At 36.3% G+C, this 27513-nt stretch overlaps 1 long non-coding RNA gene across 1 annotated transcript; it reads right to left on the bottom strand.

Annotated features, from left to right (window-relative positions):
• Positions 1-341: 341 nt before the first annotated feature.
• On the bottom strand, positions 342-27513 carry LOC107308093. The gene is made up of 3 exons (XR_001552636.1): positions 27409-27513; positions 17808-17904; positions 342-441 (listed from the first exon to the last, which is right to left on the bottom strand). It is a non-coding gene; the product is annotated as an uncharacterized LOC107308093 (long non-coding RNA).

The following is a 27513-nucleotide window of genomic DNA, read 5'->3' as shown; positions in this document are numbered from 1 at the left end:
ATTCATAATATAAGTTTACTGCTACAAAGACACAAGTATTCAATTTTGATGACATACAGAAACACTTAAAACACGACCATATTCTATCTTTCTGGAAAGAAATATGAAAAAATAACATCAGTAACATCAATGAATTTGGTACGCATTTCACAGAAAAATCCCCACAATCGGTATTTTTATCTAAAAGATCTTTAAATAATAATCTTTTTAATTTTTTCCTTTTTTTTTTTTAAGAAAAAGAACAATAAAAATAAGCAAAGTAACAACAATAGCAACAACAAAACAACAGATGAAACCAAAACAAATGAACACAGAACACCAAATACATACTTTCACTGTGTCATAGTTTACAGGTATGACAGTTCATTCCAATATTTCCTATTGCTTATAGACAATGTACTTATAATGACTTTCCAGATCTTCATTTCTGAAAGTAATTTGCTGAGAAAAAAAAAAAAAAAAAAGATACTGAGCTACATATAATGTCCATATCATAAAAGTGTATTATTAAAAGGTCTTGTCCTTTGAGGAGACAGTTTCAATGATTGTTTGATTCCTGTCTTTACAATCTCCCATTTTTTCAACAGTCATAACTTATAATTTCAAAGGGCTATTAAACGTTTAACAAAAAGAACAACTCCAGTAAAAATAATTTCTCAAAAATGACATAAAAAATAATGCAGAAGATTAGCAGTTATTTTAAATTTATAAAATATTAATAAAATATTAATAACATTTTATATGAATAGAAGCACATGTTTATAATCAGATTTATTATTTCCTTTGAGACCCATTAGATACCAAAAATGTGTTAATTGCATATATTAGCATATTATAAACAGTTATCATTAAATTTTCACATGTCATACGTCAAATATCGTAAATCCAGGAAATAAATAAATAAATGAGCAATAACAATCCAAAGGAGTTCCTAGTCTGAATTCAATATTTTGGACAATTAAACACTTGAAAGATTAAGTATAAAACTGCATGATAAAATGGTGATTTTCCCATTTCCCAAGAAGGGAAGCTAATACACTTTGGATTTCTTGTCAGTAGAAGGTAACAGCTAAGTATGTGTCTTACCAAGTAAAAAATGAACTCTTTCTACTAATGTAACACTTGTTAAATACACTTTAATTTTTTATTATTACTGTTGTGGAGATACCCCTACTGTCAAGCTCTGTAATGACAAAATCATCTAAATATTGTTAAGGCATTAGATGGACAACAGGTAAGTAGTGTGTAAGCAACAGAAACCACAGTTGCTATGATCATTATTCTTATGATATAAGAACTGTGGATTCTGTTGCTATGATCATTATTCTTGCTTACATAAGTCAGTAGTTAAAATGCATTCAGTACTAGCCTTTCTATTTTCCATAAAGTCAAGTCTGATAGCAAAGTCTTCTTAAACATTCATTTAGAAAGAATACATTTATTTATATAGCTCAGGTATGTCTACAGTTTAAAGCAACTACTTTTAATGTTTAGGTATCCAATAAAATCAGACATTTTCATTTCACTTTCTTGTGTGATGCAAAGTTTGTTTCTGAATTTAGCCTCAACTTAGGCCAACAATTTCTATTTCACACTGAGAAGTAGACACATATAGAAACACACATGGTCAAGTACATACTTACAGTACGTGATCTGGATTAAAATAAACGTTAAATCATACAGCATAACTGCTTGTCCCAATATTCACTAATAATCTGAAAAAAAGTTTTTGGTGGTGGAGGTGTTTTTTTAAATGATTTACAGCTATTCTTTTGAAGATTTAATCCCAAAATTTCTGATCATCTCAACTCTGAAATATTATGAGTGAAAAAATCCAATTGTATCTCCTTTCTTGCATGCTATCATTTTTTTTCAAGTCACCACAGCTGTGCCTTCATTTAAAGGACCAAGCAGGATGCAGTCCTGGGGAAAGATACCAGCATTTTGTGTCACCTAAAGAAATTTAAAACTATGATCTTGCTTTCCCTTGAGGAATTTTAAGACTTTTTAATAAAAGTGTATTGCAGTTTTTCATTTTGTTATTAAAGAAGCTGCAGATGAAACATCTAACTTTCCTGCATTGCCCTTGAGAATTGTGCCTATAACACATTTTCAGAAGTTGAGTTTAATGTATTGAGCTATCTAAATTGCTTTGAAAATATCACACAATACTGTATACTCCTGACAAGGAGACAGGAATAAACATGCACATACATATTTTTCAATGAAAAATACTTTAGTATCTTTACATTTATTTTTTTCTATTGGAACAGCTGAACAAATTCTTAGTCAAAATTTATTCCTCATTATGTTATTTATTCTCATGGGTCAATGACTGTCAGACAATACAACTCTTTCACAATGATAATATTACAAAAGGACAGTTTTGTGTTGGTTTTTATTTATTTATTTATTTATTTATTTGTGAAACTGATGAGATAAATGATATGGCATTTCATTAAAATATAACATATAACTATATTAACATTCAGGGACACTGTTTGTTCATAAATATGTAGTACAACAAAATCTGACAATGTTTCCATTACTGACAGCAATAGATTTAACTACTGTATTAGTTATTATAAATGTTGAAATATTGTTCAGCCTTGTTTGGGAAAATTCAGATGAGTGCCCGGAAAGTAAATTGGATGGAACCATATCTCTGATTTGATTGCTTTTCATTGAAATAATGAAAGGAGAGGGATGTATTTTATTTTTTGTAGCAGTTGCACCTCTTCAAGGAGAAAAACTTCCTGAGACACAGACAAAAGCAGAAAGTGAATCATAGTACAGAGCTTGGAGGCCGTCTGACTATGCAGAGACTAAACAACTTGAGTAAGTAACAACGACCAGAAGGTCCTTGTATTATCTTCCCTAAGTTATCCAAGTTTTTTTAATCTAAGAAGTTAAATATCCTAGTTTATAAAATTTTTCATCTTGACTTTTAGCTTGCTTGATCTTCACTAAGGAAAATGCTATAAGACAGATGCGCCTCTATATCATTAATAAATTGTTAAGTATATACATATATATGCTGATATGTATATTTACGGAGTTATTATTATGTTAAGGGGTGAACATATGCTGGTGATAAATACCCTGCCTGCAGAGCACAAGGAAGTACCAAGAATATGAATGATTCAGCTGACCACAAATGCATTCAATTATGGAATACCTCCACAGAGATGTCTGTGTTTCCCAGGGAAGCACTTGGTATAACCCTGTGTGTAGATTCTACCCAATTGGTATCCATATGTGCAGGGCTCTCCTTTTGACTGATCCTAGGAAATCAATGATGTCCACTCAACTTGCGGTTTTTTTCCCCAGAATTCTTTCTCTGTTAAAGCATTTCTATACTATTTTCTTAGTTTCAGGTGTAATTTTAGTGGCTCTAGCCATATTCATATTTGTTGTGAAATTTGTGGTGTCTCAGAAAAGCTGCTAACTCGGGGTGACAATTATATTCTTTATCAGTTTCATCATACCACCAAGTTTCCATCCATGCTTTGTTTTCACAGAGATTGGCCATGGTGTTCACACTCTGTACCTCTCTCCATTTTTTATCTCTTAGAGTCAACATACCAAACTCCAGTATTTATACCAACATGTAAGCTTTGCAGATCTTATGTTGCTTAGGGAATGATCATGAAATAGATTCCTTGCACATTAACCACATTCCATCCTGGAGGTTTCCTCTGCAATGAAAATTCTCTTGGGAGGTAGATATCTCAAGAAGTCACCCCCAGTAATTATTCTTCACAATCCACCTTGAGACTATAATGACTCAAGCTTATGAAGAAGGATAATTCAAGCTTCCATGAAAGAATTGGAGAGGTCACATGTAGTCCTATTATGAGGTTTATAGCTCAAAGGGCTCTTGGCCCGCTCACCATTTACAGACTAAGATGACTGATTGATTCATAGTTAGTATTTAGCAAGACAATGCTATCAGTCCTGAGAAAGGCTTTAGGTGTTACAGACAGGCCAAAGAATGAGGCTGGGGACAAGAGGGAGCACATTTTCACAGTTATACAATTAAGTTTCAAATTGGATAGATGTGCTCCTACCAGATGTTTCAATAAAACTATTTTGGAGTCAAACTATCTCAGTTTTCACTTCATTTCTGGTGCTCTGCCCAAGAACATTGCTGAAACATGCAATCACAGAGCCAAGAGCTTGTCACAGGTCTGCTTAGGTTAACCCATACTTACAGTTTAGAATGGATACAACACATATTCCTTCTCATAACTCATTCATCTGGAGAGTATACTCTCAAATTCTTCCTTTGGTTGATAGTTGCAACTATGGGGAACCTTTTCTGATGATAAAGAGCATTCCAAAACTTGTAATATAACCTTATTGAAATGAAGCTGTTGATGTGGAAAGCTTTGAAAGCTAAGAAATTAAGATGATTTCATTGCCTTGCCAAATATGCATATACACCTTCAAATATCATGATAAATGGAACAATGAATTAAATGAAGCAATGTTAATCTTGCTTTGCTTTAATTTGTCTCTTTATGCTGGCACTCTAACGCACAAGAATCTATTCCTTTTTGGCTGTTCCACAGGTCTGCTAGACATCTTTGGCCAAGACAGTTTTCCTTGGCATATGTTCTCCCAGCCAATGCAGTTAATGATCCTGACCTCTTTTTAAAAATGATTTGCGATCCTTGCTTGGGTGAAAAGTTCTCCCTAAAGGCTTAGTAGTTTATTATTATATCCATTATATAGTTACACTATTCAAGGTCAGTAGACCTATATAACTGAGCAAAATGAGATAGTATGACTATCAGTACTATGCGGTAAGTGCACTCAAAAGTATCCAATTGAATGTTTAGCCCAAATGAACCCATATTTAGTATGGCTTCACATACTGTTGTTGAAGTTTGATGCACTGGATCTTGAACTTCCTTTGATTATGATTCTGCAGTGACTTCCTAAAACTTTTTAATTCATTGGCTGCTGCCCCCAAGGGATTCGTGCGGATTGGGTAAGAAAAGAATGACATCGATATCTCATAATGAAATTCTATCCAAGATGTCCAATATTCTTATGCCTTCAACTCTGTTATTGTGTTGGATTCTTTGACTGATTTGTTCCAGTTATGGCAAAAAGGGAGGGCAAAAAGGGGCACCATCGCCTTTTGCTGCTAGACAAAGTAAAGACTTCTGAGCGATACCCATTATTCCTTACTGTAGGCTCCAATACAATGTCTTTATTTAAGAAAGTTTTAGACCATTATGTGAGACTCCAAAACTTTCATCAATAGCTCCCTTTCAGCCAATCAGATGATCCTTCAGCATATAATACTAATAAATAAATATCTTCTCTCATTATTTCCATTTTACAAAGGTCTGCAACCTCTGATTTGTGTGTTCCATCAGCTGATATAATGACATCTTACTATTACATCCTTATTACTCCTTCTCTCTTCAAGAGGCTGCCTTTCTCTGCTATTTCGAATACACATTGTCTTATGTCTTTAGAAACTACAGTATTTCTGTCATTGGAAAACATCCAGGAAAGCACTTAAGCAAAAAGCTTCACACTAAGCTAGCAGATGTCTAGTGTTTGTTAGATGACTTGAACTGAAGCTTAAGGACACTGTTTAGTCATTGGGATGAAGTTTCCAGTCAGCTCCTTCCATTCAACTGTCATGATGTTCAATGAGGACACTAGTAAGGAGGTAATTAAACTAAACAGATGCTCTTGGTCTAAGTTCTCAATGTAACTACTTCATATTCTTTTCTACAATTTTTTCACTATTTGAGAAGTATTTAGTTTTAAAATATTTTTCTTACAGAATAGACTAATTGCATCAAGCTTTGCTTTTGAATCATAAGCTTCTGTTTGTTTCTGTTTGGTTGGTAGTTTTTTTTTCTTGTTTGATGGTTGTTGTTGATTATTTATTTATTTATTCATTCATTCATCTTTTGGACCATAAGCAAGAAATACAGTTGATAAGCAGTTCAAATTACAAAAACAAAAACAAAAAAACAAAACAAAGTAAAAAAACAACACAGAACAATGAGTAAGAAAGTAAATCAATAATGAGTGCATACTTTACAGATCACACAGCAAATTTAAGGGTGTGTTTACATCCACTACATCTGTGCCAGGCTGTCTGAAAGTTAAAGATGGTTTTCAATGAATAAATATTTTACAGTGCATGCTTTGCATATGTTCTTCAAATTTAAGCCACAATACTTTCTATTTGGTTTAGTGGTAGTAAGTACAAAATTAAATGGCTGTGCTTGTGTTGATCTTGCAAATAAACCACTTAAATAAACAGTAGTGGGTTTGACATATTCTTTTTCTGGAGATTAAATTAGTAGTGTGCTTTTAGACAAGAATAGACTCTGTTCATTTAGCATGCATAATGTTACGGTTATGTCTGATAGAGTCCAAATAATTAACTCTTATCCATAAAAGTTGTTCATACCTACTATTTGCTTTCAAAGAATCTACTTCTTTTAATAGTGTGTACTAGAATTCAGGCCTAATAACATAATAATTCTATATTAATATCTATGTTGCATTCTTGTTTAGCATCTTCTATTCCATTTCAGATTTGCTTTCCAGGACACATTTTCATGAAGTAGTAGTAAGGAGTGACTATGAACTACAAAGCTGAAATTTTATTGACAGTAGGAATAGTAGAGGAAAATCCTCTCATTAATATCCATATAGATACCTGTTAGCTGAGAATCTACTAAATATTGCATTGCTCTACCTTTACTGAAAAGCCTGGTACATAATACAAAATGAATACTACTTGAAAAAAAAGTATCTATCTATCAGTCTATCTGTTTATCTATCTATGTATGCATGTGTTAAACTATGGGCTATTCTATTTAATTCCTATTTGTAGAATACAAGATTTCTAAGAAAGGATAAATACACTAAACCCTTTTTTATCTATAGACTATACTCCTGTGTTACTAAGTGAATAAATAGTCCTGCAGATGCACATTGTTCTTCAGCTCTTCAAAAATATTCTTCTGTCTGGATGGCAGGGTCTGAAGAGTTGTGGTCAGTGCAGTTAAATCTGAATGGCGGCCGGTCATGAGCATTGTCCCCCAGGGCTCAGTACTGGGGCGACTTCTATTTAACATCTTCATTAATTATATTAACAAGGGGATAGACTGCAGCCTCAGTAAGTTTGGAGACAACACCAAGTTGAGTGGGAGTGTTGATCTGCCAGAGGGGAAGGGCACTACAGAGAGACTTGGATAGACTGGATATACGGGCCAAGGCAAACTGTATGAATTTCAGTAGGGCCAAGTGTCAGGTCCTGCATTTTGGTCACAACAACCCCAGGCAACCCTACAGGCTTGGGGAGGAGTGGCTGGAAAGCTGCCTGATGGTAAGAGACCTTGGCGTACTGATAGACAGTTGGCTGAATATGAGCCAGCAGTGTGCCCAAGTGGCCAAGAAGGCCAACGGCATCTTGGCTAGTATCAGGAATGGTGTGGTGAGCAAGCACTTGGCATTGGTGAGGCCTCACCTTGAGTACAGTGTTCAGTTATGGGCACCTCAGTACAGAAGGGACATTGAAGTGCTGGAGCAGATCCTAAGAAGGGCAACAGGGCTTGTGAATGGCTTGGAGAATATATCCTACGAGGAGCGACTGAAGGAACTGGGACTGTTTAGTTTGGGGAAAAGGAAGCTGAGGAGAGACCTTATTGCTCTCTTCCAGTATCTGAAAGGTGCTTACAGCAAGAGTGGGATTGTTCTCTTCTCACTGCTGACAGGTGACAGGATGAGCGGAAATGGCCTAAAGTTACATCAGGGTAAGTTTAGTTTGGATATCAGGAAAAATGTCTTTACAGAAAAGGTTATTAAGCACTGGAATAGGCTCCCCAGGGAGATGGCTGAGTCACCATCCCTGAATGTGTTTAAAAACTATTTGGATGTGGTGCGGAAGGACATGATTTAGCAGACAGCTGTTTGTTAGTGTAGTGTGGTTAGGCCAGGGTTGGACTCAATGATCTTATGGTCTTTTACAATCTGTCTGATTCTATGATTCTACGATAAAATGATCTCATAAAGAAGAATGCATGAACTGTACGTAATAGACATATTTCAAACTACCAGCAGAGCCCTTTTTTAACTGTAAGCTTTTCAATCAAGTTGGAAGGATATGAAAGTGAGGAAAAACTGAAAGAAAATTAATTTGCTGAGGAATAGCTACTGCATTCTCACAGACATTTTTTTCCCAAAGATTTTCTGTCTTGTGTCATGTTCTCTGGCTCCTAGACAAAGAGTTTTTATTTAATTAATTTGATTGTTTTCTTTAATTTGTATGTCTTTCACCCTTTTCATTTCAGCTGCCTATTGAATATTCATTCTGTTATCCCACTTTAAAAATCAATGACCTCATGGCAAACTCTGATCTCCTAGAGTGTCAGCTAGAAGTACTGCATAATAAAAAGCAGATCTTCAGAAAAATGGCAGTTTCAGTTCAGTGAAATTGCACAGGAAGGTGAAAAATTCTTTTTTGTATGGTGTAATAACACCTACCTCTAATATTAAAAAGAGGATACAAAATCTCATTTAATCATTTCTTTCCCAAACACACAGTTAGGATAACGGCTCTGTCTTTTAAGTCCCACTAATTTCTGAGAGTGAGATTCACTTCTGCTGCAAAATGACTAAAAATTGCAATGGCAGCCTTTCAAGGAACACTTCCAACTCTCCTAATACTACAGTGCTCTGTTCTTGATCTGTCTTTGAGAAAGCTAAATGCTCTGCAGACCTGCTGAAGGATGAGTTCTGTATTAATAAGCCTTGTTTTGCTGTACGTAGATGTGATAAGAATATAGAATTGTTTGAATATTTTAAACCTTGATAAGGCAAAAGGGTCTCTTCATTGGTATGTGCAGCCATTACATTCCTATCACACATGTTTTATGAAAATGTATGTTTTACTTCATATATATTCGCACATAAATGTGATAAATAACTTAATATCAAATATTTTTGTCCAAAACAAGCTAGATTTGATGATTTTTTTCTGCCTGTAGGGAATATCTGCCATAAAATCTTCTTTGGATTCTTGTTGCACTGCCTAAAGATTCAGTATGTTTTACAGCTGCACATTAAAATAGATTCATATTGCAGCCTTTGCCAAAGATAACATTGAATCATCCAGGGTACCAGCTCATACAATATGCCAGGGCTGGGCAGACACCATGCCTGCAATATCTGGAAGATTTTGTTCTAACTGCTCGAAAAGACTAGCATCTTTAGTAGCTGTAGAGTGAAATAAGTGCATGTCCCAGGCATGCATCAGAACACAAATCAGTTCAGAAAAAAATTTGTTTGTGGAGACTTGTTAAGAATTTTAGTAAATTGAAGTTTTCATCAAGTTTTCCTTTTTATTCTGTTCAAGATCAAACATCAGTTTTCCACATCCAACCATGATGAAGATGTGGATAAGACACTTTATGGACAGTTGGGTGAGGCGTCACAGTCTCTACCCCTTGCTCTCATGGGAGATTTCAACTTCCTAGAAGTCTGCTGGAATTATTATGTGGCAGAAAGGGAACAGTCCCAGAAGTTTCTAGTGCAGGAGATAACTTCCTGACACAGCTGGTGAAGGAGCCAACAAGAGCAAGTAAAATCCTGGACCTGCTGTTGGATAGCAGAGAAGGTCTTGTGGGGGATGTAAAGGCTAGAGGCCATTTGGGGGTGACTGATCATGAAATGATAAATTCTTGCTGAACCACAGAGGGGAGTCAGAAGAATTGCCACCTTGTACTTCCAGGGGGCAGACGCTGGTCTCTTTTGGATCATGGTTGACTGGGTCCCTTGGGAGGTAGTTTTGGAGAGCATGGGAGATCAGGAAGGTTGGGAATAATTTAAGGAAGTTATTTTAAAGGTGCAGGAGCTGACCATCCCCAAGTTATGGAAGATGAGCTGACAGGCAAAGAGGCCGGACAGGCAAAGAGACCCTTGACTGGATCTCAAGAACAAAAGTTTATGATATCTGGAAGAGTGAACAAACTACTTCTTATGATTACAGGTATGTAGTGAAGCTGTGCAGGGAGAAAATTAGAAAAGTCAAAGACCAGCTAAAACTGAACTTGGTTGTCAGCAGCTTACAGGCTGCTCCAGCCTGGTTCCATGACAACTGGGACAGAGTGATTTCACAAAATCCATGCCTCCGGAAAAGGGAAACAGAGGACCCCAAAATAATTAAAAACAGCAGCAACAATCTGAGGAGAAACAAACTAATTTACTGAATATGGTATCGGAATGCAAGATAACTCACTATAATACAATATAATTAGAATTGAAGCTAATAAATCACATATAATGAGAGTGAGACTGTCCAAAAAGCTGAAGGCCTTACACTGATACTGAAGTGATGCATGCAGTTGGGACGAGCAGCAGCGAGGAGAAGTGAAGAGTGCCAAGACGAAAAGCCCCATCAGGTGACCTTGCCAGGAGTTATATCTTCTCTCTGACTGCAAAGCCCCCTGGAGAATGTAGTTCTTCTTCTCCTCCAGGCAGGTACCTGACACTGGAGCATTAACACTTTAACTCCCAGTGCACTACATGATGTTATTGTGTGGAATACCAGTAACCAAAAATCATAAAACCATGGCACAGGTAAAAGACAACAATAAATATTTCTATAAATACATCAACAATAAGAGGGCTGGAGAGAATCTCCATCCTTGTTAGATGCAGAGGGCAACATGGTGACTAACGGTCAGTATAAGGCTGAGGTGCTTAATGTTTTCTTTACCTCATGGTTTAATAGTAAGACTAGTTACTCCATGGCCAAACAACCCCTTGCACTACTAGATAGGGATGGGGAACAGAATAGGCCCTGCATAATCAGGTTTTGGAGTCAGATGGATTACATCCTGGAGAGCTGACGGAGATGGTGGATGTGGTAGCCAAGCCACATCATTCTTCAGCAGTCCTGGCTAACAGGGAATGACCTGTAGACTGGTGACTGGCAATCGTGACACCAGTCTTCAAAAAGGGCTGGAAAGATGATCCTGGTAGTTACAGACCTATCAATTTCACCTCAGAGTCAGAGAAGGTTATGGAATGGATAATCTATGGAGCCATCATGGAACAATTAAGAATCAAAAAGGGGATCAGGCTCAGTCAACATGGGTTCATGAATGGTAGATCCTGCTTGACAATCCTGATTTTTTTCTACAAGGTACCCACCTAGACGATGAAGGTAAGGCTGTCGATGAAGTTTGCCTGGACTTCAGAAAGGCCTTTGACACTATCCCCTACAACATCTTTGTGTAGAAGCTGGCCTCACACAGTTTGGATGGGTGTATGCTCAGCTGGGTGAAACACTGACTGGATGGCAGGGCCCAAAGAGTTGTGGTCAGTGCAGTTAAATCCAGATGGCGGCCAGTCATGAGCATTGTCCCCCCAGGCTCGGTACTTGTGCTGCTTCAATTTAACACCTTTATTAATTATACTGATGAGAGGATTGACTGCACCCTCAGTAAGTTTGCAGACAACACTAAGTTGGAAGGGAGTGTTGATCTGCCAGAGGGGAGAAAGGCACTACAGAGGGACATAGATAGACTGGATCAATGGGCAAAGATAAGCTATGAGTTTCAACAGAGCCAAGTGTCAGGTCCTGCATTTTGGTCACAACAACCCTAGGCAATCCTACAGACTTGGGAGGAGAGTCTGGAAAGCTGCCTAATAGAAAGAGACTTTAATGTCCTGACAGGCAGTTGGCTGAATATGAGCCAGCAGTGTGCCCAGGTGGCCAAGAAGGCCAACGACATCCTAGCTTGTATCAGGAATGGTGTGGTGAGCAGGACCATGAGAAGTAATACTGCCCCTGTATTTGGCACTGGTGAGGCCTCACCTCAAGTACTGTGTGTTCAGTACCAAACAGATACTGAGGTGCTGGAGCAGGTCCAAAGAGGGGCAACAAGGCTTGTGAATGGCTTGGAGAATATACCCTGTGAGGAGTGACTGAAGGAATTGGAGTTCATTCATCTGGGGAAGGGGAGGCAGAGGGAGACCTTATTTCTCTCTTTGAATATCTGTAAGGTGCTTACTGTGAGAGCAGGACTGGTCACTTCTCATTGGTGACAGGTGACAAGACAAGAGGAAAAGGCCTCAAGTTGTGTCAGGGGAGATTTAGTCTGGATATCAGGAAAATCTTTACAGAAAAGGTTGTTCAGCACTGAAATAGGCTCCCTAGGGAGATGGTTGAGTCACCAACCCTGAATGTGTTTAAAGACCATTTGGATGTGGTTCTCAAGGACGTGATTTAGCAAAGGGTTGTTAGAGTTAGGATAGTATGGTTACATTGTGGTTGGACTTACTGATCTTTAAGGCCTTTTTCAACCTGAGCAATTCTATGATTCTATGGCACTTGAATCTCATTGCTTTGGCAGACATATTGAAATCACTGTTGAAGAAAAGATGGTAGAAACTCTTTTGTTGACCCTACTATTTTCCTTCTACTAAATTGGCTTTATGTTCTAAGAACTTATGTATAAGAATATATTTTCATTTTGGACTCTGTTTTGTAATTTCTAATATAGACCGTTAGCGTCTGTTGATACTGCAATCTTTTGGGATGTCAGCAAAAGTAAATAATAGCGATGAACAAGTGCTGAACATACCACATACGGGGCTTAGTTCTAATTAATACCATGTTTCCATAATTAGGAGTGGGCTGGCCTTGAGATAATGATGATTTACTCCACTGAGAACCTCATTCTTTACCTAGCAAGTCACAGCACACTCCTTAAGTGGTATTAGTGCAGTTTATAGCATTTTTACCTGGCCACTGGATGTCACTGTTCATTCACTTTTAACTTGCAACTATATAGATTTTTTTTTTTCCCCTTTTATTTTTAGAATAATACTATAAGTTGTTTTATTTATAAAAGCTTTTAAGGTCAAGAAAGTCATGTTAGAAATGGTTCTAGTTCTAGTGAAAAGTTTTAGTGAAAATCTTTGGGATATTTTAGCTCTACATTCACATCACACTTTATTATGTAATCAGCATTGTCCCACCACAGCAGCCAATTACACACATAGCATTAACTCATTGACATCTAAGCTCAGTGATTCATATGGTTCAAAACAGCATATAGATCTGTTGCAAATTATCCTTACAAGAAAAGTATGTTTTCTGTTGTTCTTTATGTGGCTCAGTGGCTTAGTAAGCGAATGTTAAGTAACATTAAGATTGACACACTAAAAAAAGAAAAAAAAAAAACAAAAAAAAACAACTGTGCCTCACACCTTAGGCTTTTTTTTTTTTTTTTTTTTCCCATTTCATTTACTGGTCTTTCACAAGGAAGTAACAAGAAACCCAGGCTTCCTTCATGCATAGGAAGTCATGAATGAAGAGATTTAGCCTTACCATGCTACCTGTTTGTAGATCAGGAAGTAAATCCTAGCTATGTATATCTGCATAAAACTGTTGTTTCACTATCAAATGATCCAAAGGAGAAACATAAATTATTTCAGCGTTACCATCATTACTTTTACAGCTGCTTTTTGTTTTGTTTTGTTTTTTTTTAGTTTAGTTTGTTTTTATTTTTTTTATTTTTTATTTTTGGTAAGCTGCTGTGTATTGCAGAACATTCCTGTAAATGCATTTTTCAACACAATACCAAGAGTCTGCAGGATCTTCTGTGATACACTGGAAATGCTAATATCAAGTCTATTTAAAGAAAATCACTAAAGTAATTAAGAGGTTTTTTTATTTCCAGATGGACCAACACAAAAATTCCTGTTTCCATTTCTGTCAATTCCAAGAATGTTCTTATTGGTGAAAACTGGTTTAACTGTGTGAACTTTCAGGAATATCATAGCTGTTTGTTGTCAAATGCATCAATACAATATCTTGCAATATGTAACACCCTTTCACCATGGAAATCATGTACTAGCATTGACTGCATTGTGTTAGCATGGTACTAGCATTGGTGGTATTCCATGACTGTTTTATTAGTATTACCAGGGAGAAAATATCTTCTTGTGATAAAATATATAAGAAAAACAAATGCAGGTGTGTGTGATTCTATTGTTTCTTTTCTCTTTTTAATTTTTTCTTCTTAACAATTTAGTGGCATGTAAGAGTTAACTTGAATTGAATCAGAGAATATGTTTACTATATTTACTACCAAAGGAAGAGTTTTCAGCTCTAAATTTTGTCCAGATGGAGTTGAATTATAGACATTTTTAATAAATGCTATTATTATGTTTAGTATGCTGAAAATCTCTCATTTCACTTATCACAGCAGATACCGTCTCACAAAAATAATTTCAAGTGTGATGATTTTATATTTTTAGGAGTATTGCATTTTCAAAACCATCCTGTGCCACCAATGCCAAAATTCTATAATATATTTTATTTAATATGTTCAATTAAAAACAAATCTGAACTAAATTCTTCACCATGTCTGTATACCTACCTGTATCAGTTAGCTAAGTATTAGCTACTAGCTTATTTTACCCTGTTATATCTGTACCACTTCAAGCAATACATCTGCCAAACAAAATGTTGTACAGAATATTATTTGTAATACATCTATTTGCTCTCAGTTAGCTAAGTGTTAGCTGCTAGGTTATTTTACTCTTTTATATCTTTACCACATAAAGCAATATATCCGCCAAGTAAAATGTTGTACGAAATATTATTTGAAATACATGTATTTGCTCCAGTAGCTAATATACATCATTGAAACATTAATAATATTTTACCTTTAAAACAGGCATTCTAGAAACAGAACCTGTCGTATTTTTATCAACCACAGTAAAGTACTACTCTCACAAAAGCTAATCCTCAGCACATATTCTTCATAATTAATATACAATCCATGGAAAATCACTTCAGTTCCTAAACTAAAAATACACTGTTAAATCAAGATTTAAGTTTCCTGATATATCTTCGGTGAACCAGAAATCTGGGGAGAATCATCCAAACCATGAAATAAGATTACTGGGTCACAACTCAGATGTTACATGGATTTAAACAGAAGTTAAGGTTACAAATATCACTACAATAAATGAAGAAAGTAAAATATTTTTATCTGAGAGACTCTCTGCAACTTCCATTTTTTTCCCAATACTACTAAGCTGACTGCACTGAGCAAGATGACTGTTTCCTCAACTTTGAATTCATGAATGATTATTGAAGATTACAGCTACACAACAACTTGTGTTTCACTTCCTATGACTGTTTAAGTTATCCAACCCTAATAATATTATTTTCTATATGTGTATATGATTTATTGATATATTATTATCTGAACAGATGACAAACACAGTTATCTTGCTTTAGCATCTGGTACAGATGTGTACAACTGATACATAAGTAACTTGTAATGACTGTATGCTGGCATAATTCCTTTCTTTAGCTCACATAAACATGCACATATACAAATAATCTCTTCTGATTGTTTTTTTTTGTTTTGTTTTGTTTTGTGTTTGTATGTGTAATTTATTTCTTATCAGTCTTATTTCCTTTGGCTTTAGACAATAACAGAAACATAAACAGTAAACTATGTCAGAACAACTATCTCTGTGTAATGAAGCGTGTAAAGTCATAATGAAATGGATTACTTACACTTTACAAAGAAAAGGCTCTCCCTACTGCATCAGGAGCCCCCTAGGCCATTGCAATGTTGGTGCATATTATATTACCAGATTTATGTCATTCCGATAAGATAGTCCACTAGAAGTAGCCTTTGAGCTAAAAATAAGACATTAGGTTGAAGGAAGCAGCAATTTGAGGTTATTGGTGTAAGGATAATTAGAGACTGGCAGGTATCCATTGTCATTAAGAGAAGGTTGCTGTAGGGCAAACAGAACAACTGCCTGTTTTCTTCAGTGCCACAAACCATGGATCTGTCTTAATTCAAACTAGTTTTATTTTTAGCTTACATCTGCTTCCTAACATCTTGGGACTTTTCAGAGCTGTTACAGAACTTAGGCTTTTCCAGCTTTCTATCATTCAATCCAAATTCCAAATGAGTTCCATTATAAAGAGCATGTAATCTCTTACAATAATCTGTCTTTCACAGTGACATGGATAGTCACCGTGGATAGTGGTTATATGTTTTTGTTATTGCTTTGTTTAAATTTGATTTTAGTCACTGTATTTTGATTCTCGGTGTTCTGCTTTATTCCATTTTCTTAACAATGTTCAGTTATTAAATATCTGTAGTACCAGTATATGTTATCATATCTGCAGTTTATAACTAATAGATATTTTAATTTTTTAACTAGCATTTTTGAAACTTATTTCTCAAAGTTAGCTGCAAAGAAAAATAAATTAAAAAGGACAGATGTCTGGTTGCAGCTGACTGGAAAGGAAAATGACTTTTCTTTGCTCTGTATCTCTAGCATTGTCCATGCTAGCAGATTGTGGCCTATTTCTCATGTCTAGGGCCTGAGCTATGTCCAGAAGATGTCAAGGAAAAGACAGGACACTGGAGGAGAGCTTTTGGACCTCCCCTCAACTGGCCTGAGAGCCCTAAGTTTCCAAGACCTTCAGTTGCCCTTCCCCTAGGACTCCAGCCCACAACAGATGTATCAAAGAGACAGGTTGTATAACCTTTCCTACCCTAATTTACCTTCCCCAGAATTTGTATAACCTTACCCAACCTAATTTACCCTTACCTACCCTAATTTACTTTTCCACTCCACCCCTAGAACACTGATTAGTCATAGGCTAACACATTGTTTGCTTAGCATACATGCGATTACAGATCATATGTGCAACAGCTCACTCAGAATACATTTAATAAATAAATTACATTTAGTAGATTGTTTTGGTGCACCTGATCTGCATCAGTGAAGTAAACAATAGTCACTTTCTTTTTACTGAGCCAATCAAACGGGGTGGGAAAATAAATGAAGATAAAAAATTCTACATCAAGGAATTGCAGGTAGTTTATCAAGCTCAAAGTGCTTTTAGATAGTATGATAAATACAATATGAAAGCTTGGTTTTGCAAATTTCTTAGCAGTGTAGAATGGCAGAAAGACCACAGTCTTAGAAACCTTCTCCTAATGAATTAGAACTAACCAGAGTAATTTTTGTGCCAAAAGTGTATAGCTGATTGATAGTAGGAAATTCTGTGTTGAGAACTGTGATGTGTACCATACATCCCAAGTAGAAAAAGTACTGGCCTGGTCTGGATCTAAGGATCTGCATAGACACATTATCATAGTGGTTTTCTTGACATATCTTTGGAAAATCTTAAATTCATCATGCAATTTTCACCTGCTACAGAATATTACTGATGTGAAACAGGTTATTAGCATATATGATACTCAAGGATCTGGAAAAAAAATTCTCTAATTTTGAAACATTGGACCTTTTTAGTAGCTTTTTAGAGGGATTACAAGAGAAGAAGTTTTGAGTTAACATGTCAATGGCACTTTACCAAATTTAGCCACAAAGTTCTTTCTTGTCAGTTATCAAAATTTCTTCCAATGGAGTCCAGAAAGGCTTAGCTATCTAACATCATAAATCTACTACATAAATCTACTTATTCTAATAAGGATTATTTAAGGCTCTCTTGTGAAGTATATTGCTAAGCAGTACTGATCAATTGCATACTGCCATAGGATGATCTCAGGCATACAAAATCAATTTAATATACTACTCAACTGTTGGAATTGCCCTTTGTAATGTTTGTGGTCCAGGACAATAGTCAGTTTGCCAGGCAATTATTGGGCAATGTTTGATTTAACATAGACCAAGGAATGCTCACAAAGCACAGTTTGGCTTTGGTCTTTCTGGTTTGGGAAATAACATAATTTAAATATACATACAAGTGATGTTCTTTACCAGTTGGTTGCACTTCCAGAGGCAGACAATGAAATTCACTGGAGTAGACATAGTCATTGATTTTGTGAATAATTCTGGTCCCTGTTAGGTTACAAAATAATCACGGACAAGGAGAAAGATAAGATGTCAGAAAATTAGGACATTTAGAACAATTAGAACAAATTGTTAATTTTGTAGTACTGTAGTGATAGTATGGAAGAAATGAGGGGTGAAATTAACAGTCTTTTTAACTTAGAAGAAAAATCTGTATGATAGGATATCACAGACCCACTTTGATAAGGAATATGCAATCAAGTTTTGATGACACATCTACAACATTTTCAAGGCAACGTAGATGCAGCAAACTCCTTAAATTAAATTCAATGCCTCTGTGCACTGCATGCTTTCCAGAAAACTGTGAGAATGAATATTAGAAGTTGAAGATGATAGGGAAATATATTAGCTACTCTGAGCTCTAAGATATAAAAAGATGATATGTTTATCTACTATAAGGATAGGTCCAAGAATTCTCAGAATCCTTCATTCATGCGACCTATGTGATGGTGAAACATCAGGATCCTATGCTTGCTCTTGTTGAACTGCATCAGGTTCCTCGACTCCCTGCTCTCCATTATATCTAGATCTGGTTGAATGGTAGAATAGCTTTCTTGTGTGTCAGATGCTCTGCCCAGCTTTCTGTCATCAGCAAACTTGCTGAGGTTGCACTCTATCCACTCATCCAGGTCACTGCTGAAAATGTTGAACAAATCTGGACCCAGCACTGAGCCCTGCGGAACACAGCTTGTTACAGGTCACCAACCATTCTCTGTGCCACTGAACACTATACTCTGAACTCTGCCAGTCAGCCAGTTCTCAGCCCACCTCATCTGTCATCCACTCTCAGCCCACTCATCTGTCCCACACTCTGTAAGCTTCATTACAACGGTGTTGTGGGAGACAGTGTCAAAAGCCTTGCTGAAGACAAAGTACACAACATTAACTGCTCTCCTCTCATCCACTCAGCCAGATATGACAACATAGAAAGCTACCACTTTGGTTGAGCATGATTTCCCCTTAGTGAATCCACACTGACTACTCCTTATAACCTTCTTTTCTTCTACTTGTATGGAGATGACATCCAGAAGAATTTGTTGCATCACCTTCCCAGGACTGGAGGTGAAGCTGACTAGTCTGTAGCATCATGGCTCCTCCTTATTGCTTTTTTCAAAGAATAGAGTAATATTGGCTATCCTCCAGTCTTCAGACAGTTTTCCCGTCAACTAAGACCTTTCAAAGGTTCAGTAATCACCTCCCCCAGCTCCCTCAGCACAGATGAGTTCATCTACTTGAGGCCCATGGATTTGTTTACATTAATTTTGGCTTGATGCCCTCTGACCAGATCCTTCTGGATCAGGAGGAAGCCTTCCATTCCCCAGATTCTCCCTCTTACCTCCAGGGTCTTGGATTCCTGAGGGCTAGTCTTAGCATTAAACACTGAAGCAAAGAAAGCATTCAAATCTCAACCTTCTGAGTGTTCCCTTTCACCAGTGTACCCACCTTGTTTAGTAGATAACCCATATTTTCACTAGACTTCCTTTTATTGTTGACATACTTAAAACCAAAACCAAACCAAACCAAAACACCTTTCTTGTCATCCTTTAACTCCTTTGCAAGTTTAACTTCAAGAGGGCGTTATCCTTCCTCATTGAAGGGTTTCAAGAATAATTTTTTTGGTAACACATGAAGATCAGAACACTCTTTTACTCTTTACAGGGCTTGACTTGGTTTTCTTGATCGGTTCCTTTTTTCTGCAAGATATAAGTTTTCTTTTTACCTATGCTCCCTTTGTCATAAAAAAAAAAAAAAAAAAAAAAAGAAAAAAAAGAAAAGGAAGCAGGTGATGATGGGTAATGGCAGATATGAACAATGATAACATTTCTTCTAGTTATGATGGAGATTGCTAAATACTGGAAAAGCAAAAAACCAAAAACTTGAATTTACAGCCCAAATTCTAAGTCCAAGAGTTCAGGACTTGTTCTAGAACTCAGAGTTCATGGTCATATAGTGTACAGGATTAATTCTGTGGTGAAGCCAAATATATATATATATTTGTGGGGCATATATTTACTCATTCATTTTACTAATTTGCAGCATAATTGTGACCTGAAATGTAAACAGGTCCATTGGGCCAGATGTGACTCACAAGATGGTGCTGAGGAAGCTGGCAAAGGTTATTACTCAACTGCTTTCTATGATATATCAGCATTCCTGGTCAGAGGTTCCAGAGAACTGGAGGATTGCCAGCTTCACTCTCATGTAGAATATAAGGAGAATCCAAGGAACTACAGGCCTGTTACCCTGAGCTTGATGGCAGAAGCTATGGAACAGATCATCTTCAGAGAGATTACTCACTATTTGAGAGACAACTGAGGGATCAGACCCAGCCAGCATGGGTTCATGAAGGGCAAGTCCTGCTTGATCAACTTGATCTACTCCCATGTACAACTGACCTGCCTTGTGGATGAGGAAAGGTTTTTGTTGTAGTCTACCTAGTCTCCAGCAAAGCCTTCAACACTATCTTCTGGAGAAGCTCACAGCTGTTGGCTTGGACAGGTAAGGTCTTTGCTTGGTAAAGAAGTGGTTGGATGCCTGGGCCTGGATAGTGATGGTGAATGGAATTAAATCCAACTGCCAACTAGTCATGAGTAATGTTTTCCGGGGGTCAGCACTAGGGGCATGTCCTGTTCAATATTTTTACTGAAGACCTGGAGGAAGACACTGAATGTACCCTCATTAAGTTTGCAGATGACAACAAGTTGGGAGGAAGTGTCAATCTGCCTGCACGTAGGATGCGCTACAGAGGGATCTGGAAGGCTGGATTGCTGGGCTGAGGCCTATGGGATCAAGTTCAAGAAGACCAAGTGCTAGAACTTGCACTTTGGACACAACAACCCCAGGCAATACAACAGGCTTGGGGCAGAGTGACCAGAAGACTGTGTAGAAGAAACTGAGCTGGGAGTGGTGGTTGATAGTCATCTGAATGTGAGCCAGCAGTGTGCCCAGGCAGCCAAGAAGGCCAATAACATCCTGGCTTGTATCAGAAACAATGTTGTTAGCAGCAGCAGAAAAGTGATCCGTCCTCTATTCAGCCCTGGTGAAGTGGTACTTTGCGTCCTGAGTTCAGTTTTGGGCCCCTCACTACAAAAAAGATGTAGTGGCACTGACAGAGAAGAGCAATGATGCTGGTGAGGGGTCTGGAGCACAAGTTTTGTGAGGAGTGGCTGTGAGTAAGCTGGAACTGTCTAGTCTGGAGGAGGCTCAAGGGTGACCTTACTGCTCTCTAAAACTAACTGAAAGAAGGTTGTCTTGAGGTGGGTCTTGGCTTCTTTTCCAGTGTAACAAGCAATAGGACTAGAGGGATTGGCTTCAAATAGCTCCAGAGGAGATTCAGATTGGATGTTAGGAAACACTTCTCTGAGGGAGTGGTCAGGCACTGGAACAGACTGACTGGTGAGGTGACAGTCATCAAGCCTAGAGGTGTCTGAGAAACATTCAGATATGATATCGAGGGACATGTTTTTGTGGGAAAATATTGGTAGATGGTGGGCGGTTGGACTGGATGACTTTGGAGGACTATTCCAACTTTAGTGGTTCTATGATTCTGTATATGGTATACATATATAGGGAGAAATAGTATGTGTTCGTCTCACTATATATGAGCATCTCACTATATATCAGCGTCTGGATAGGGAGCTAGGAGATATGGTTTAGTGTTTTTCTGTAGGTATGGTAAAGGAAAGATGGTTGGACTAGATGATCTTGTAGGTCCTTTCCATCCTTGTGATTCTATGATTCTATGTGTAAATATACATATATAAACATGTATATATATATATATGCAAATGTATGTATGTGTGCCTACATTTGGTGTGTATGCTGTGCACATACTAATGTGTATGTATGTATATATATACAAGACACATATAGAGTAAGTAACTTTCTCAGCAAATCCTTCCTGCCTTCTAGCCCCTGTTCAGCAGGAGACTGCAAAACTTAGTATAACATCACCTTAGAGAAATGTCTCTGAGTAGTAACAGTTTGAAAGGGGCACTGCTACCTACTCTTTCAAATAGAAAATGTATGTTTTCTGTCCTGTGAAATTTTTCCAGCTACAGGCTTTGACTGAACATATTTGGAAAACATCAGTAACAGCAATAAAGCAAAAACAAACTAAAACAACAGCAAAAAAAGGCACACTAACCCTTCTGAGTCTGATGTGAGTATACAAAGTGTAAGTTAAAAAACCTGTATTTCTCAATTGGGAAAAACAAAATGAAACATATCAAACAAATCAAACAAAGAGATGTTTTTCAACAAAGTTTTAAAATTCTGATGTTTTTTGGTGGTCATGCGGTTCTTTTTGAAGTATGTAATATTGATGAAATTCTCTGATGTTTTTTCTTTCGTTTAATTAAAACATTTATAAAATTCCCTTTTCATCTCTTTCCCATTCCTCTCTGGAGCAGAAACTCATGGCTCAGAATCAAGAGCAAAGTGTAGACAAATGAGTGATGCCAGGGCTTAAACCAAAGTCTTCATGAACAGATTGTCTAACAGACTGGAGTAATAATCTTCAGAGCCATCACGCTGGCTTGCAGATTGCTGTTTTAAGTGCCTTTGATTATTATGGTTATTTGGCAGCAGATCTTAAGTTGGAGTTTGGGCTTTAGAAACCAGCTGTACTACCTGAGACTAATTGAATTCTCTTGCATGGGGAGGATGAGCAGCAGAACAGATTCCTTTGGTTAAAACTGAAGTCATGATTAGTTAACTTGTTAATCATCAGTACTTGTTACTTGGGGGGAATAAGGGGGAGGGAGGAGGAGAAAGAAAGGTATAAAGTATATGCACAGCTGATTAATTCCACATGAGTAAATACCAAAGTAACTCATTAATTTATAGGTATAAACCATTTTACAGGTACAAATCTATTTTAAAACTTCAAGAACTTCACTGATGTCTCTTTATGGTTCAGGGGGTTCAAATTTATACAAAATTTATGTGGTATTTGGCAAACAAAACAGGGAAAAAAAAACAGAGGAATTAGTATTGGTGTTTGTGTATTTGTGTACACACAAACACTGTGTGGTAAACCTGCTTTTTGAAAGAAACAGATGGGAGAACATGAGGCAGTGTAAAACAATAACAACAAGAACAACAACAAGGTGTAATTACAGGTCTGTGGAACTTCAGGTACTCAACGCTGGAAGAACAACCTGGTTACTAGCAGAGTTTGCCTAGTCCAGTAACAATGATCACATTGTTATTCCCATTTAAAAATGTGTGTGGAAGTTTGTGGGCCATATGTGTCTCATGAGGGTTAGGAGGACCTGAAAATTGAAATTTGAGCGCACAATACTCTTGCACTGGAGCAAATAAAGATGTTGCATCTGACTGGTCATCTCTTCACTTGTCACAGAACATGAAAAAAGTATCTTTGACTTAATCAATAGAAGTAGACCATAACACAATTTTCAGATACAAAATAATAGTTTATTATGTAATTTTTAACAGGTGAAAGCTCTAAAAATATAATTCACTGACGCTATAAAAATATAATTGACTGACACAGTATATAGGGTTAAAAAGAAAACAAGGAGGTGGGATACACTAGTATTTCTCAGCTTTTCAAATGCATATTGAATTTGGAGCAGGAGATCTGAAAGGAACAGGAAAGTTTGTGTTTTGGCTTGGTTTGTTTGTTTGTTTGTTTTTTTACATAGTCCTTGTATGGAGAGTAATAATCATACTACAGATGAGATAAACAGAAAATAAAATAATAATAATAATAATAATAATAATAATAATAATAATAATAATAATAATAATAAAGTAGTTACAAATAGAGAAATAGAGAAAAATATTATCTACTATTTAGGACCTTTGGTGGGAAATATCTGCTTAGCTGTATATCACTATCAGAGGATAAGCACAATGCCAAGTCAGATATGTTGGCAGTTAATCACAAAGACCATGCCTTTGTGTGCCACTAGAACTGAGTTACATTAAAGTGCCCACTTGCTAAGTGTGGTGCTTGGCAGGCTTTGACTGAAGTGGATTTACTTAATAATTCACTGGTTCTGAACTAGATAAGAAAGTGGCTTTACGTGAATATAAGTGTGAGTGTATGTAGTTGTTTTTAACCACAATCTTCATCTGATGATAATGAAAAATGCAGATTCATAATATAGTAATAATTCAGTGTTCTTCAGGAGGCTGTCTATAAAAATGTAACTTGCATCTTAATATAAAGGAACCCTGAATCTAAGTGAATTATAATACTAATACAAATTACTCTAAGATTCAGAACTGTGTACACTGAAACTTCTAAGTTTCCAGCTAAGAAAAATCAGATACTGTGCAATCATCTGCTGTGAATAAAATAAAAATAAAAAATTAAGCTCCTCTTAAAACAAGAAGCTTTTCATTGTTCCCAGTACCTTTTCCAAAATAAATGGTTGAAATATTCATGCGAATATAAAAATAACATATTTTAGATTCTTTATTAACTGGTATGAATGGGGGAAATATTAAAAAGTTAATGTAAGAAATGTAAAACATTCAAATAAATTGTAAAGGTAGATTTCAAACACACTGAAATATGCATACTTATCTAGGTCAAATAAAAAAGGCAACTAAACCAAAGAAAACAGAACAAAAACAAAAAAAAAACCACAAAAAACAAACGAGGCTTGAACCTCTTTTACTGGGCACAATAGAAAATGAGTGAAAATTCTATTACCAATAGTAGAGCTATATATTAAATATATAAAAATAATAATAAATAATAATAGAATCAGAATCTTGCCTATAATATCTAAAAACATTATCCAGTTTGTAAGTTTGTTTAAAATATGACAGCCCTAGGGATGATTTGGAGTGTGCTAGCACTCCTACCCCAGGAAGATGTTAAATAGCTAGACACTGCTGCTAGGAAAACTTTTTCCACAGTTCGGCATATGTTATTTTCCTCCCAAAGAGAAAATGTAACACATTATATTGCTTCTATTTTAGATTTATCTATTTATTTATTTATTTAATATTAGGTTGTTAAACTAACAAATTCATTAACAAGGTTAAAGATATAATGTTTCATTCTGTATGTCACTTTTCCTCAAAGTTATTCTTTTTGCTATGCAAAATGTACTACAAGTTTACATTTGTCCATGTAGTGCATATAAATCTCTACCCTTTGCTTTTGCTCTAACCTGAATAAAAATATGATGACAATTTACTCAGCATTTCTAGATTATGTTTCTATTTGAGTTGAATGATGCTTGATGTCTTTTGCAACTTTTCAGTGAAATAGATTGCTAAAAATTATGTAGAACTATGATGTTGATGATCACGATGATGCTGAAAATGTTTAAATTGGAGACTGCTCAGATAAATTAAGAAAAATTGAAATAATATAATAATAATTGTCCAGAAAGTTTCATATCCAAATTTCAAAGAGCAAAAGAAGAGGCTCGCAGTTAATCTCAGACAAAGCGAAATATGTTTTCTTAATTGAAAGTGTTTTTGATGCCTATATTTCCATCACTATTAAAGAAATGAATGGAATGTATTTATAAGGACTCTCATACTCATTTTGCTAATAGATCTGTTAATAAGAAAACATAATATACTTAATTATCTGTGAAGTTACTTGGTGGTGCAACTTCCCTATCTTCTCTCATAAGGGTGATGGATCAGAACTTTGAGGCACCACATTAACACATCTCCTTCTTCTCACGCTGTTGTGTGGGAACAATTGTGGGATAAATAATCTCATAACAACCGTTGTCCATCTGCCTGGAACTGCCAGCCCCATGGAAGGTTGCTTGGAATTTATGGGACTGACAAACTACATGCAGTAATATTTGAGACCAGCAAATTTCACTGGGGCAAGTACAGAAAAGTACATGGCCAAAGTCAGGCCCTGCATGCAGCAGAACTAAGATAGACCCTTCGAGCTCTCCTGGACTGCAGGAGGTTGTGATCAACATCTGCCCTGGTTTGAGACACTTCTCAGGTACTACCAAACCCCTGAAGCCATCTACTGACAGAGGCCAGGGCAAAAGTGAACCCACTTGAGACAGTTGAGTCAGCCTCCATACAGCCCACTGAGGAATGCAGATCTGGAATTATTTGCTGTAAACTTGAATAGAGGGAATTTTTCCTGCGATATCAGTTAAGTTATTAAATAAATTTTTATTGTATACCAAATAATATCAAGAGCAGTGTTTCCTGGAATGGGATCTCTATCACTAAAGAAACTCATGTATATTATTTTAGTAATGCTTTTACAAGTCTTTTAAGCTGCAATAAACTACTGATAATATTGATGAGTTTGTAGTTTTCTGAGTAGCAGATGGTCTCCACCATGTACATTTCTTTCTTTATTTTTAATTAACTGGAAACTTCAGAAAGAAAATTAATGGGAAATATCTAGGCATATTCTGGCAGTTTTGAATATACATTAAAATCAGTTCAGGGGCAAACCTTGTATTTTGATGAAGTTAATGGAAGCAATGATAAAGAAGAACCTGGACCTAATAATAGTTCTGCTGGCAATAACACTCAATATCCTACTTATTTTTATTCCTTTAAATTACTATCATTACCATATCAGAAAGATCTTATTCACTAATTTCTTCAGTTATTACAGACTGAATTGTGCAGGAAATATGTTCAGTTCCACAACTATCTTCCAATTTAGTTGAAGTGTCATGAAACTTTTTGCTCTTGACTTCTTCTGATAGGCATGTATCATAAAAATTTTACTTAAAAATCATACTTCTGTATCCCTTTATATTATTGTGTTTTTATCTGAAATTTAGAATCAGGGAATCACAGAATAATAAGGGTTAGAAGGGACCTCTTGAGATTATCTGTTTCACTCCCCTTCTAAAGAAGGTTCCTCTACATTAGGTGACACAAGAAAGCATCAAGGTGCATTCTGGATATCTCCAGAGAAGATCACATCTTCTCAGGAAAGCCTATTCCAGATAACATAACAGATAACAGAACATAATCTAAACACTGAAAACCTCCTAATACTTTTTTAAGCTACAGAAATCTTGTGTTTTGCAATTACTCCATTTATACTTCCCAGAAATACACTGTTATTCTCTGATCAAGTGATAGGCTGCCAAGAAGATGTGTGAGGGAAAAAAAAATTGTAACTTTTCTTAGAAAGAAAAAAATTAGGAATCCTCAACAGATCTTTTCATGGAAACAATTTGACTATGCATATTAGTGTCTCTTAATTTCGGAACTGAGGACTTGAAAAGTCTCTCCATTCTTGATTCAGGACAGGGATGGGTATAAAAAAAATAATTAAAACAAACAAACAAACAAACAAAACAAAACAAAAAAAAACCAAAACAAAAAATGGAAAAAAAACAAACAAACAGAAGCAGTGGCAACGTTATGAGAAGGAATATTAATTTACTAACTATGATCACAGAATGCAAGATACTACAATACAACATAATACAATTGGAACTGAGACCAACAAATCAAACAAAATGTGAGAAAGAGTGTCCAAAACTGAGGCCTTACTCTGTAGACTGCAGGCAAAAGCAGACAGGGACCACGTGGTTCTCCACTGCAGACCAAGGGAGAGCCAGCAAGAGACAGTTTGTTGTCCTTCCTCCACCTTTCTTC

This window comes from Coturnix japonica, chromosome 1, assembly GCF_001577835.2.
Source record: "Coturnix japonica isolate 7356 chromosome 1, Coturnix japonica 2.1, whole genome shotgun sequence".
NCBI lineage: Eukaryota > Metazoa > Chordata > Aves > Galliformes > Phasianidae > Coturnix > Coturnix japonica.
This window is presented reverse-complemented; position numbering and strand designations above follow the sequence as displayed.